The sequence below is a fragment of the Euwallacea fornicatus genome, chromosome 22, assembly GCF_040115645.1.
Source record: "Euwallacea fornicatus isolate EFF26 chromosome 22, ASM4011564v1, whole genome shotgun sequence".
Lineage (NCBI taxonomy): Eukaryota > Metazoa > Arthropoda > Insecta > Coleoptera > Curculionidae > Euwallacea > Euwallacea fornicatus.
This window is the reverse complement of record NC_089562.1, coordinates 414,979-427,531: the sequence shown is the minus strand read 5'-3', so window position 1 is coordinate 427,531 and position 12,553 is coordinate 414,979. Positions and strand designations below refer to the sequence as shown.

The window sequence follows — 12,553 nt, the reverse complement described above, 5'->3', positions numbered from 1 at the left end:
ATCTATACAAGTGTAAAAAGAAAAGGAAAATTGTCTTCCTTCATTGAACAATATGCGTGCACTTTCCATAGCATCAGACCATGAAAGTTTCTATAGTTCATTTAAAACATGATGAGAGCTTCTTTTGATTCATTATAAAAGTAGTTAAGTAAGAGAAAAAAGAAAATTCAAAAAGATCTATATTCTAAATATAAATATCCAATTTTGCTTGCAAAACGCTTGAATTTCTGTTTGAGAGTCGATATTCACACCGTTGCGAAGCGACAATTGACAGATACATAACCGTGGTTTCAAACCTTTTTATTATATCTGACCTTGTTTTACACACTGTAGGTTGTAATTTCCAGCTAGGAATCGATAGCTTGGAGCAGGCTAATAGATGGCGCTGAGCCTAGTTTAGTCCAGGCACAACGGGGAAGAGAAGTCATTGGACCAGTCGAAATTTGCCTTGAACGAAAGATTTACGGAATTTCCGCGTTTTAAACGTATAATTTTTAGAGGTTCTTTATTAAGTTTTCAATGGGGGAGGTTGAATTGAGGATGAATAAATGAGAGGGAAGAGAAAGAAAAATTGCAATTTAATCGCGTGTATATGCAGGCCGAAGAAACTGGTCAATGGGAATGAAGAAAGTAAAAATATTTAAACAAGTCGAGTTTATGAAGAACCAATTAGTGTGCATTTATTTACGTAGTTTTCACTTGTCTTATTATGATAAAAGCATAACACGAAACATTAAAACCCCGGCAAAGATAGCGACGTTTTTTGTCTCCATAAAATCATACAGTAAATATTGGAGTAAAACCATGAAGAGGACACACCCTGCCCTGTTGAGCACAACGTTTCTCGTATCCCCGATATTGCGTACTTGGAGCGACCCACACAAAATCGATAACAAAGTTTTTTGCGTGTTTACTATCTTTAAATTTCCAGGGCAACGCACGGGAAACAACTTAATACCTCCTCAGAGAACCCCCAAAGAAACAATTCCCCCTTTCAACGAGGCGATATTTTGCCATGAAGATTGTCAATAATCCGCTCCATCGCGGCGTTAAGCTCCTAAAAGAAAGCACATCAGTATTGTCAACAAAATAATTATTTTCTCCCTCAGCCCACGCAGAAACTTCCACATTTCTGCGCATGCTCGACCTACCTCAACCCCAAGACTGGTGCGCTTTCGCTTTCGCTTTTCCGGGAGAGCCTCCCCTTTCTCCCCGGGTTCACACTCTCCCACCCCCAGGATTTATGTTTTGAACCGAGCGCAGTGGTGCGACCTCCCGGAAAATCCTCCGCGAAAACTGTTTTGTTTTGAAAACTCTCCGGAAAATCGAGTTTTAACGGGAAGATTTCGGTCCGGTGGTTGCTGTTTTCCTCCTTTTGACTCCCACGGAGGACGAAAGGTGAAGGTCAGTGGCCGCGAGCCAAACGATTTAAAATGTTGTTGAGAAGGGCCTGAATAAATAAAGGTCGACCCTTTTATGAGAGTTCTGAGGGGGGGACAAATAGATTTTCTATATGGGTGATTTATCTGGAAAGTCAGAAATCGTTTGAGGGGGGATTATTAGGGTTTTTAGAGGATGAATTAAATGTTGTCTTGGTCCAAATTGGACGAAAATGGCGTGGAAAAATGACAAATTGAGTCACAGATATACGGGGTTACGCAACGGACCAGGTATCACCGTCATCGACGTCGATCTGACATAAGGTGTTAGCCTCGGCACAAATAAAAGGCATCGACTGCGTTTTTAATTCGTTCCACGTCTCAGTCGGACATTAAACACCAATGTTTGCTACATACATACGCACGCTAAATGCGACTTGATTTGCCAATTTTGGCAATCCGATTGACCCAAAAAAAGCCGCTGCCGTTGTTCTTTCGATAGCGCAAGGAGCAAAGGAAACGAGTTCTCTTGCACTGCAGGTGTGCCCCTCGGTACCGACAGATCGGGTTCATTACTGCGATGGAGAATCTAATGGAAATTGCCGTTCCATGCAACATTAATACCCATCTATTTCTATTTCCCGCAATTACCAGAGAACCTCAATTATTTAACTTTTAAAATTAGAATTATCGACCATGCACTTGACCTAGCATAAAACATATTTTATTAATCTCACGATCGATAGTTGAAAGAAAATTACCGAGCAAAGGGGGAAATTACAGTTCTCCGTGGAAAATGCATTATGCAACTATTGCCAATTTCGAAAATCGATTCGCCCCCTGGTGGAGAAAAAGCGAATTAAAACGAAGCGTATTCGCAACAAGTCAAACTGATAGAACTCTCACAGGACTACTTGTCGTCCGCCATATTTGTTTACATTTCGTAGCACCCTCGCCAACAGCTGAGGCTGTGAATTTATCAGCCGTAGACAGATAGTTCAACTCATCTGAGATTCTTGCTCTTAGAGGGCGCTAATACTTGTGAAACGGGCATTGCGCAACTTAAAAAAGAGCGACGAACCATTACCTAAAATACAATTATCAAACATTTTTTGTATCTTGACGTTTCTTGGGCTTTTAGCTTACAGCCGCACAAGAAAAACGATTTTGTATTCCGGTTGGTGTACGAATGTCTGTCAAGGTGAGCGCAGTATGAGCGTACGGCGCGTGAATGAATTAAAAAGATCATTGGCTTTGTTTTTTTGCAAGCGCGAATTTATCGCGTTTCGTAATATGAGTAAATTTATGGGTATTTGAATGTCTTCGTCCTAAATTCGCCTATCCTTGTTGCCCGTTTAGTCACCGTTTGGGCAGCGGCATTATTACGTAACACATACAAATCCTCAGGGCAAAAAGAATTCTCGTTACACTGGAATTGAGGCAAAATTCCTCATACAAAGAAACCCAAGATAATCGTTGAACATTGGAGAAAAATAAGGAAAAAGTAACAGGTTTTTAACCTCCAACAAAACAACTTTTTTCCCTGGGACTTATCAAATAAAAGCTTCGAAAACTCCGAATCTTTTAACAAAATTCGTGAAAAAATTGGCTCACAAATATCCTTCACTTATCGAAATTGAGTTCGGTTCCATACTTTCGGTGGTGTAGGGGCCCTAATTTCCAATTCGTCTAGTCGCTATTTCTGCGTGCGGAAAATCTTATTAGGGCGTCGACTCTTCGGGCCAGACGCTTTTAATCGATTTTCTGAAATTTAATGGTGAAAAATTTCCATATTTTTTAACTCAAAACGAGACATGCAAAAGAGGTAAATGCTTTAGGGAATCCCCACACATGCCAGATTAACTAAATGTATTGTCCGATGAGAATCTTCGCGTCACATCAGGTTGACTCCATTTTATTGCAGGATTGCCAAATTTGGCCGATTTTCAGAAATTAAAGACTCCGGGCTTCCCCCGTTTGCACCCCGAATGGACGAACTTTGGGCCGTAATTAGAAGTGTGAAGTTTTGCCTAGTGCTGCGTCGGACTGAGAGGTTATCGTTCTGTAATTTGGGATGTCGGCGGTTGTCAGGTAGAGTCAAATTTCTGTAATTTGGGGTTAGTTCAAAATGGTCGAATTTCATGTGTTTTCAAAAATTTTTAAGCTGGGATTTCCGCCATTTATGGTTAGATCACAGAGACCAGTGTTAGTGCAATTATTATTGGCGTCAAAAAGTTCGACTGCTGTAGATAATTAATTATGGGCGTCAGTTTACTGGAACTTTAAAATTGATGTATCTACACACGCAAAGACACCGGCGTTAGTCATCTAGAGCCAATTATTTATGTATATGAAACCCCTCCCCCCCTTAAAACTAACGGAATTTTTTGGCACGCGTAATTACACTGGCACTGGCACCAATAAACTATGTATGTGTAAACGCTGCTTTAGTCAAAATCAGTAAATTTTGGGAATTTGCCGAAAATTTCTAATCATTATTTTTCTAACATCCATCTAATTTTGGTGGACTTCAAGGACTGAAACTCTGAATTGTAAGATAAAACAAATGAGTTTTGAAGTATCTGATCAAGTTTTGTTCTACAGCAAATTTATGTTTAAGGCGGATTCTAATATTCGATTCCAAGGGATTTACCGAAAGTTTTGCAGGTTCGAAGTTTCCAAGCTGTTTAAAGTAATATGTAGTGTTATTAACTTTATAATACGCGCCTCTTGGGGGTGATGTGATTTCCGACGACGTTCCAGAACCCTCAATCCGAGCGGATCCAATAAAAAAATGTGTCTGTCTCACTTGTGACTTTCAAACCCATCAAAAGTGCTAAAAGTGGCAATTCTCTAAATTTATGGTAACAATTACCCCCACCTGTGCTCCCCCATTTGACGTTAACATAAAAGCGTCAATTGGAACAGAACCGGCCGTGATCTTCATCGCACTCCCAAGGTAGCGGCTCGCTTGCAGGGCCGGGTTTTCGCGCTTCCCGCCCGATTTGTCCTTGACGCCTTTAACCTTCACCCTTTCAACGACGCCTGGCGTCAGTCGGGACCTACCCCAAGCCGACTCATAGAAGCGGCCGAGTCTAGGCCGAGGCGCCGCAATCCAGAGGGTAAAAGGACGTATAATGAAGCCGTCTGGAACAAATTGGATTTAAAAAAATATAAGCAAGAGAAGGAGAGAGAAAGGCAGCAGAGAGAGGGGATTTTTAAAAAACAGTTGTCGGAGCCTTGACTTTGGACTCGTCAGGAAACTATCAGATTTTAATAAAAACCCAAAAAATTAAACAAGAAAATATATTAAAAAGGGTGTCCGAAGATGGCGCATCGAACGCACTCATTCAAAACAATTGACCGCTGTCCTATACGTGTAATGTCAGTGTGGCGTGAGCTACGTTCCAAATTTAATTTAAAATGTGCGTATTTCTCTGAAGAATGTTCGCAGGGTGGTTCTTTCTTGCTGGTTTTTCATAGCATGCGGTGATGGATAGAAAAAAGTTCTTTTCACATAGATACTTGCAATTTGGAAGTGCAGAGTAAGTTATCGTGTTTAGACCAAGTTATACGGAGTGTCGCATACTTAGAATCTGATCCAAGACACCGCCATAAAAGAACGCATAATGCAGCAGGCTGGTACACATTGAACAAAAAAATTAGAGGAAGGAAGGGCGCGAGAAGGAGAGAGAGAGCGAGAGAGCGAGAAAAATCTGACGAAGATGAAACCTGTGTCCCTGGTACGTACATCTAAACTTCCACTTATTGAAAAATTGCTCCTATCTCTAATGGACATCTGACACCTAACACATTTTCAAGATCGCTCTTGAGCTAAACCGTGTGAACCCACCTTGATGTTATAAAGACCCTTAAGAAGAATTCGATCAAGAATTCCGAGAATTTTCACGCGTCCTCGAAACAAGGCCCTTTTTCGTCCTAAAAACAACAAGCAAGAGACATGGAAAGTTCATCAATCCCTCTTCTGCTCTTCCTGTCGAAAAGCGCTTTAATTACCCTTGCAGCGTTTTTGCGAAATTTATCGTTTCCTCTCGAAAACACGCGCTAAGTAAAGAAAAAAACTCGGTTACTTTAGGTTCTTTAAGAGAATAACAAATTAAAAAAAAAATCATTCGTATCTTGAAAGCGACACTTAAACGCCAGCAATATCGCGAAATTCCCATTATTAATCGATGGTTATCGTCGAGATTGTTGTTTTTTACCCCCATTGTATTATAAAGTGGTTGACGATGATCCTTGTTTATCACAAATGTTATTTGTTTAATGCGGAAATTTGAAGATGAATCAATTACTGTAAAAACCCTGTTCTGAACGATCACAATCATAAAACATCGAATTGGAAAGCGCCTAACTCGATTACGTGTTTTTTCCCATTCGAACCAGTCGAGATCGAGTGCGAGGTGAAGTTCACCATTAAAATTCATTTTTGCACCGAGTAAGAACAAATTGTTAAATTAATTGAAAGCACCGTGGAATTACACAGTCTAGTGCACACCGCTGTCAAGTTTAAAATATTTTTCTTTTCGCATACCGTACGTGTCGGGTATGTGTGTCGTATCCGAGAAAGGATTTGCATATGAGTTGCCCAAACGAACCTGAATTTTGGGGCAATTTTCTGTTGCGTAATGGATGAAATTTCGCCCACTTTATAGGCGGAGATCAACGCATTTGAGATATGAAACAGGTGGCAGCCTGTGGCGCTAAAATACCGCAAAGGCAGAATTTACAAGAAAAGTGCCTTTGGAAGGGTCCGTTGGAGAAGACAAGTGTCCCAAAGGAAGTCGGTCTCTATAAGGGTTTTCACCGTATTCCTATTTCAACTTTATATCACCGCTTCTAAATTCCTGTGTCGTCGATGCACGTTTCCCTCATTTGAGGGTTTACTTTCGAGTCAAATCTTCAATGAACGTAATACACAGAGTGTTTCATTAACAAAGGGACAACCGAAAGGTAAAGATGCTGCATATTAAATGGCGACGATTGGAGAAAGTATGTTTTATCTGAAAGTTGAGAGTTTCGGATATACCGGATGTTTCGGTTCTAATCTGCGTAACTTTAGTAGCGCGTTGAACGTCCAAAAATGATGTCAATTTGCTACACAAACCAACGTCCAATAAGGCGTTCTTTAGCAGATGCGGATGGTTTAAGTTTAATTTAAAAAATAGAAAATTTTTAATTTTTTTGAATTGGAAAAGGGCCAGAGATTATTTAACCAAATTTTGGAGGCGTTGACGATTATAAACGACTCGAATGTGTGAGTGGGAAAAAATATCTTTTAGCTTCACTAGTGATGCGCTCACCTCAATGTAAGGGATTATTTTTTCAAAATAAGTGATACGCTACAGGCTTTTATCAAAACAAAAATTATTTTCGGATTGCTCTTTCAATTCTAGAGAGATTCTCTTTGATGTGTTCTCATCTGATCCCCCGTTTACAAGCAAAAAAATTTAAATAATTTTGACGCACATCCTAAATTAATAACCACAACGTAATGGTACCAAAGCTTCTCTGAAATTTTCACAGAAGAGCAAAACATTCCACCGCATTTTTTTAACAGTAAAGATAAATCTTGAATATTTTTACGTTAAAAGTTATGATTAAGTATGAATCAGTCTATATAGGTATCAAATTAACATTCCTATGTAAGCAAACTGAACGTGAAATAGAACGGTGTGCCGAACGAAACAACCTCAAGCGACTGTTTCTCCAGAATTAAGCAAGGAATTCAGGAATAATTTTTATATTCAGAAAAGCCAGTAGCGTACCACTTTTTCAGAAAAAATGTCCCCTAACATGGAAATGGGCGCGCTGCTGGAAAAGCTAAAGAATATTTCGCTCTAGTAAAACATATGCGTCGTTTATAGTCGTCAACATCTCCAAAATTTCGTCAGAGATCTCTAACATTTTTTGAAGAAATTTGTCATTCTCCATTTTTTGATTAAAATTCGAACCCCCTGTGTCTTCTAAAGGAAGCCTTATTGGACGTTGGTTGATATAGCAAATTCGCATTATTTGTGGGCGTTCAATACGCTGTTAAAGTGCGGTAGGTTAAAGAAGAACCGCTCTGTATGCGGGGTGGTAAAAGTCAAAATTTCAATTAATTGTTTTGCCATTATTCTAAAAATATCTGGCTTAAACCTTTGAAAATTAACAAAATTATGGTTTTTTAAGTGATGAATAAGGTACATTTTGGAATTTCGACGTTGTTAATAGATTATTATAAATTATCAAAATTAAATATAGGGTTGGGTAAATAAACTTTCCTCGAAAACAATTTAAGATATAGAAATAAAACATGAATACACAATGAATGGAAAAATGGTTGCTCTTTCAGATTTTGAATAAAATTTTATGTTAGCAATACAGGATAAAAAATTATTGATTGTAAATTCTGTAAAATTGATCGTAACCGACACTTTCTATTAAGAACGCTGAAATTGTAAAATGTATCTCGTTCATTATCTAAAAAAAAAAACAACTTTACAAATTTTCAATTGTCTAATCTCGATTTTTGTAAAATAATGCCAAATAAAATTAATTAAAAATGTGACTTTCAACGCCCTGTACATCCTAAATGATCAACTTTCGGATAAGGCATATTTGCTCCAATGATCACCGTTTAAAGAGAAATATCTCCAGCTTACGGTTGTCCCATTGTTAATGGGTCACCCTGTATATGATGTTTTGATACGTCAACGTTCGACTCTATTATCACGGTTGAATCCGCCCCTGGATTCTTCATTAATTCGTTTCAAAGCTGCCCTGTAATCATTGCGAAAATCGTAAAAAAAAGTTTGAGAGATGAATTATTAAGAAGAATTAAGAAAATATTAGATCCGCTTGTGCAAATTTCATAAATATCTAATAACTTAAATGCAAATCCCCCTGTATTTACCGCATATTTGACAATAAAAGTCATTGGCGTAGCTCCACTACCGTGTTAGTTACAAGATTTCAAGCTTGCTAAGATACTTTCATTACAAAAAAAAGGAGATTTAAAAAAATAAGGCCGCCCCTGCAATTTTATAAATAGCTGTTTACTTATTTCCAAATTTCCCCGTAGTTACCGCATATTTCACAATACAATTCATTGGCGTAGCTCCATTTTTTTAAATTAATTACGAAGTTTCAAACCCACGAAGGCAATTTTAATATAAAAAAAAAAAAAACATACAAAAACAATAACACCGTCCCTAGGTCCATTGGCGTAGCTTTCTTGGACTATTAATGCCAGGGCTTTAAACTTGTCGGGTGTATGTAGTTTTACTGTAAGAAACAAGAATTGAAAACGATGACGCCGCCTCAGGATCATTTATAAATTGCCGATTATTTGTTAAATCTCCCTGCGGCTATAGTATATTCGGCGCAGCTTTGTTTTTTTTGCTCATTACGGGGTTTTATCTTCATTGAGAGGTCTTTTAGTTTAGGCAGCCGAGATAAAAAAAAATTACGCCCCCTCTGGAATTTTCAAATGCAGTTTCAATTTGTTCCCCCAATTCTTTTCTAGTTACCGCACAAAAATCATTGGCGTATATCGTTTTCTTTACCACCGATTGCCGTCTCTCGTTCTTTTCATTACCCCTCGCGGTTACTGGAACCCCCCTTCTTGGGGGGATGGAAATTGCAAAATTACGATTGAATGCAAAGCTGATTGCCGACAAATCCGCCACCGTTAACGAGACCAATTGAGGCCGCCTCCCACGCGCCCATTCCTGACCTCTTTAACCGTTCTTGCCGGAGGCTGTTGCGAACTTGATCCCTCTGTGCGTATCCTGGCAACACACAGCAGCAGCGAACCTGGATATTTCCAGTTTCCCGGATCGCTCGATAATCAAGGTCACCTCTTTCAGGGTCGTTCCATCCGCGGGAGTAAATTTTATATGAATTGAAAACTCTGGCGAAGAATATAAATCAAAACAAAAATAATCTGGAGAAACGAAAACAAATGTGAGGGATTGTAATTCTCGAAATTTGGGCTGCGCCTCGCAAGATTACGTAAATCAACTACGTTGCAACACTTTTTTTTGGACGACATTTGCAATAATAATAATTGACCCACATTACGAATATTAAAATTGGACCACTCCCAAAAATTTTACTCGCCGCCGGTTCTTTAGGTTGTTAGTGTTAAAGACCACCGTATTCGTTCTCGAATTAATCTGGTCGGTTTATGCGTAACTCTTCATGGGTCGGGTTTAGTTAAACCACGTTTACTGTCACTTAAAAAACCCTTAAGGGAGCTATTTTTTGCCCTTATTTGTTTCCAAAACATTTTTATTAGACTAAACTGATCCGCCCCAATGTGTGGCGCACGTAACCTCCCGAAAGGAGCTAAAAAAACGGGATATTCATCACGCATTTAAAACCCATCATGTCGGAATGTGAAAACGTGTTAAAGGTTGCGACCCTAAAACAGGGCGTAATGTTTTAATGGACGTGACAGTATTTCGGATTTTTAAACTAGAAACACATGTTTCAGACGTCTGGTCTGGAAAAACTTCCGATGGGAAAAAAATCTGAGGCTTAAAAACCGTTTTTTTCCCTTCTAATTTGAGTTGCCCTTAACTATTTATTACCTCCTCGACTCGTGTACTTCCGCGGTATCCACGATCAAAGGTTGAACAATAACAAAAAGCGTTTATTTTTTATTTTTGAAATGTAATGTTTCGCTTAAATCAATTGAACTGAATTGACTGAAAGCCTTGAAAATGCAGTTTAAGATTTTTTTTTAATACTACTGCTCCAAAGTCCACTTATTTCAATACTTACGCAGTTAATTATGAACCGTGAACCCCGTAAACGATTAAAAAATCTATTTAAAAAAAACTGAAACAAGGAAAAACATAAAAGAAACTAGCAACCGAAGAGGAGTAGCGAACGCAGTTCCAAACATTTGACAGGTGTCCCACGCCATTAACGTCAATATATCACAAGCTGCGGTCCAAATTCTCTTTGGTGCAACTTTCTAAACAAACTTTTTATTTTTAAACTGCATATCGAATGGTTTTTGGACCAAGTTATGCAGAGTGTCCCATATAAACAGCTTATGGAAAAAGTAGATACAGCAGCATTTTTCGTCATTCTTGAGGGCTCGTGTCTCGGAAATACCTTGTCCGAAATTCATAAATTAGAGATTTTCAAGGGCTGGTTCCTCTAGAAATGGGTCGGATAATGGGTAACATCTTATAAATTACCCTCTGTAGCGAGGACACTGCGGACAATTTGTAACAAAAAGAATTGCCTCTAAAAGTTCATTGGTTGTAAAATCAGTAACGTCGCTGTGGGTTAATAAAATATTTCAACTCTACCATGTCCTGCAATGGTAAAGTGGCTTTACCGCAAGAATTGGTCATCTGGAGCAGCACTTTGCCGCACGCAAATCAAATGGCATGTGTCGGTATAAAAATTTTTGTGAGTATTTAACGTTGACATGTGCACTTGCAGTAAAACGGATTACCGCATTTGTATGTCTAAAGCTTTTATCGCGTCTAATAATCGAGTAAATTTGCAGACGATAATAAAATTAATACATACGTCTGGGAGGAAAAATATTGTACCTGTAATACGTGCGAAGCGACTTTGACTTTACCACATTCGCTTGCTGAACGAACGACGATAAGCGTGTCGGCTGCAATTATCGTGCGGTAAAGTATTCGGTAAGCTATTTCCTCACACGTCAGCTAAATATCGATCACCTTACTCGATTGCTGAGCTTGTAAAGTTACTATGAAAATATACCGTGCGGCTGGTTAATTTTATTTATTTTGTAATTTTTTTTTAACCGAAGACTGTAAGTGCAAAATTGAAAACAAATCAATTTCCTATCAACAAATTAGTTTTTTAACTGTTTATCTAGTATATAATTGAGTTTGTATTGCATTTTTTACCAACTTTATACGTGTTTTTCTCAAAAACTAATCGTACATTTGGACTTCAATGTACCGTTGAATGTTTGGTGGAGTTCAGGTCTCATTTAATCCATGTCGAAATTTTAAAAAATCGGTCATTTTGTATTATCGGTGACGAAAGCAACATTTAAAAAAAAAACGTAAAAAGATGTTTTTTTGTCCTACTTAATGATGTTTTTGAATTAAAAAAAAAAAATGTGTGTGTTTGGAGGGAGGGAAGGGGGGGGGGGGGATTACAAATTTAGAGGCGCACAGTATATACTCAAATTATTATGAGTTTAAGTAATTCCAAGATACAGGCCTTCAAACATTACCAAAAAAATGTCTGCATCCATCTTTTCCTTTAGACAATTTACATATATGACTTTCCAGGTTTTGCAATGTTTCGGATCTGGTATGTACCCCGAATGCCTCAATTAAGAGTCTTGAAAATGTAGTTTTGTGGATCAGTTGGAGACATTTACATGTCACAGTTAATTAATGGTTTACTAATTACCGATCAGCTTAAAATTTTATAAACAGACCAGTGTCAAAACCTCCGGATTTTACGTTTCAAATCAGGAAAGTTCTGAGTTTAAAGCGTGTCAAGGCGCACCGGAATGACGAACATACGTTATATCGGTTCGAATCGAACAATAATTGCCAAACCTACTATACTTTTATAGGCCGGTGTCCGCATTTACATGTAGCAAACTTAGATTTCAACTCGATAAACAAAGATTATACCTGCTGTTCCTTTCAGAAAGTCCAAAAATTCTTTGGAAATGCTCTGCTGTCACTTGCTATCAAGACTCTGAAACTTTAAAGAGAAATCCTGAAAATTAATCTATGGGCCCATAAAACCACAGAAAAACTCTTTAGAATCAACAAGAATTTTGATCATTCTGAAGTATCCAAAAATAGTCGAATATCTGAAAAATTTCCTTATTTTAAACAATAAACTTATCAATTCAGTTTCAGACATTTTTCTAGAAGACGTGCTCAGCTACTAAAAATTAATATTTCAAAAACTATAACATTCTCTCTTCTGCAGATCCCACACATAGACCCTTAATATGGTATTGACTTCGAGCTCATTTTTTCCATAACAACCATTATTGCTGTTATCTACGACATAGCTCTTACCGACTTTGAAAAAAAATCGAAACTAAAAAGAAGCTATAATTTCCGTATTTTGGGTAGATAGACCTTTCGGTATGGTGTTCATTTCCAGTTAATTTTTCCCAAAAAGGCCATCGCTATTGT

At 38.1% G+C, this 12,553-nt stretch overlaps 1 protein-coding gene across 4 annotated transcripts in view; it reads left to right on the top strand.

Moving 5' to 3' along the window:
• The window catches only part of Eip74EF (Ecdysone-induced protein E74), an 81,767-nt gene that overhangs the window by 22,041 nt on the left and 47,173 nt on the right, over window positions 1-12,553 (top strand). The gene's annotated exons all lie outside the window — the stretch shown is intronic.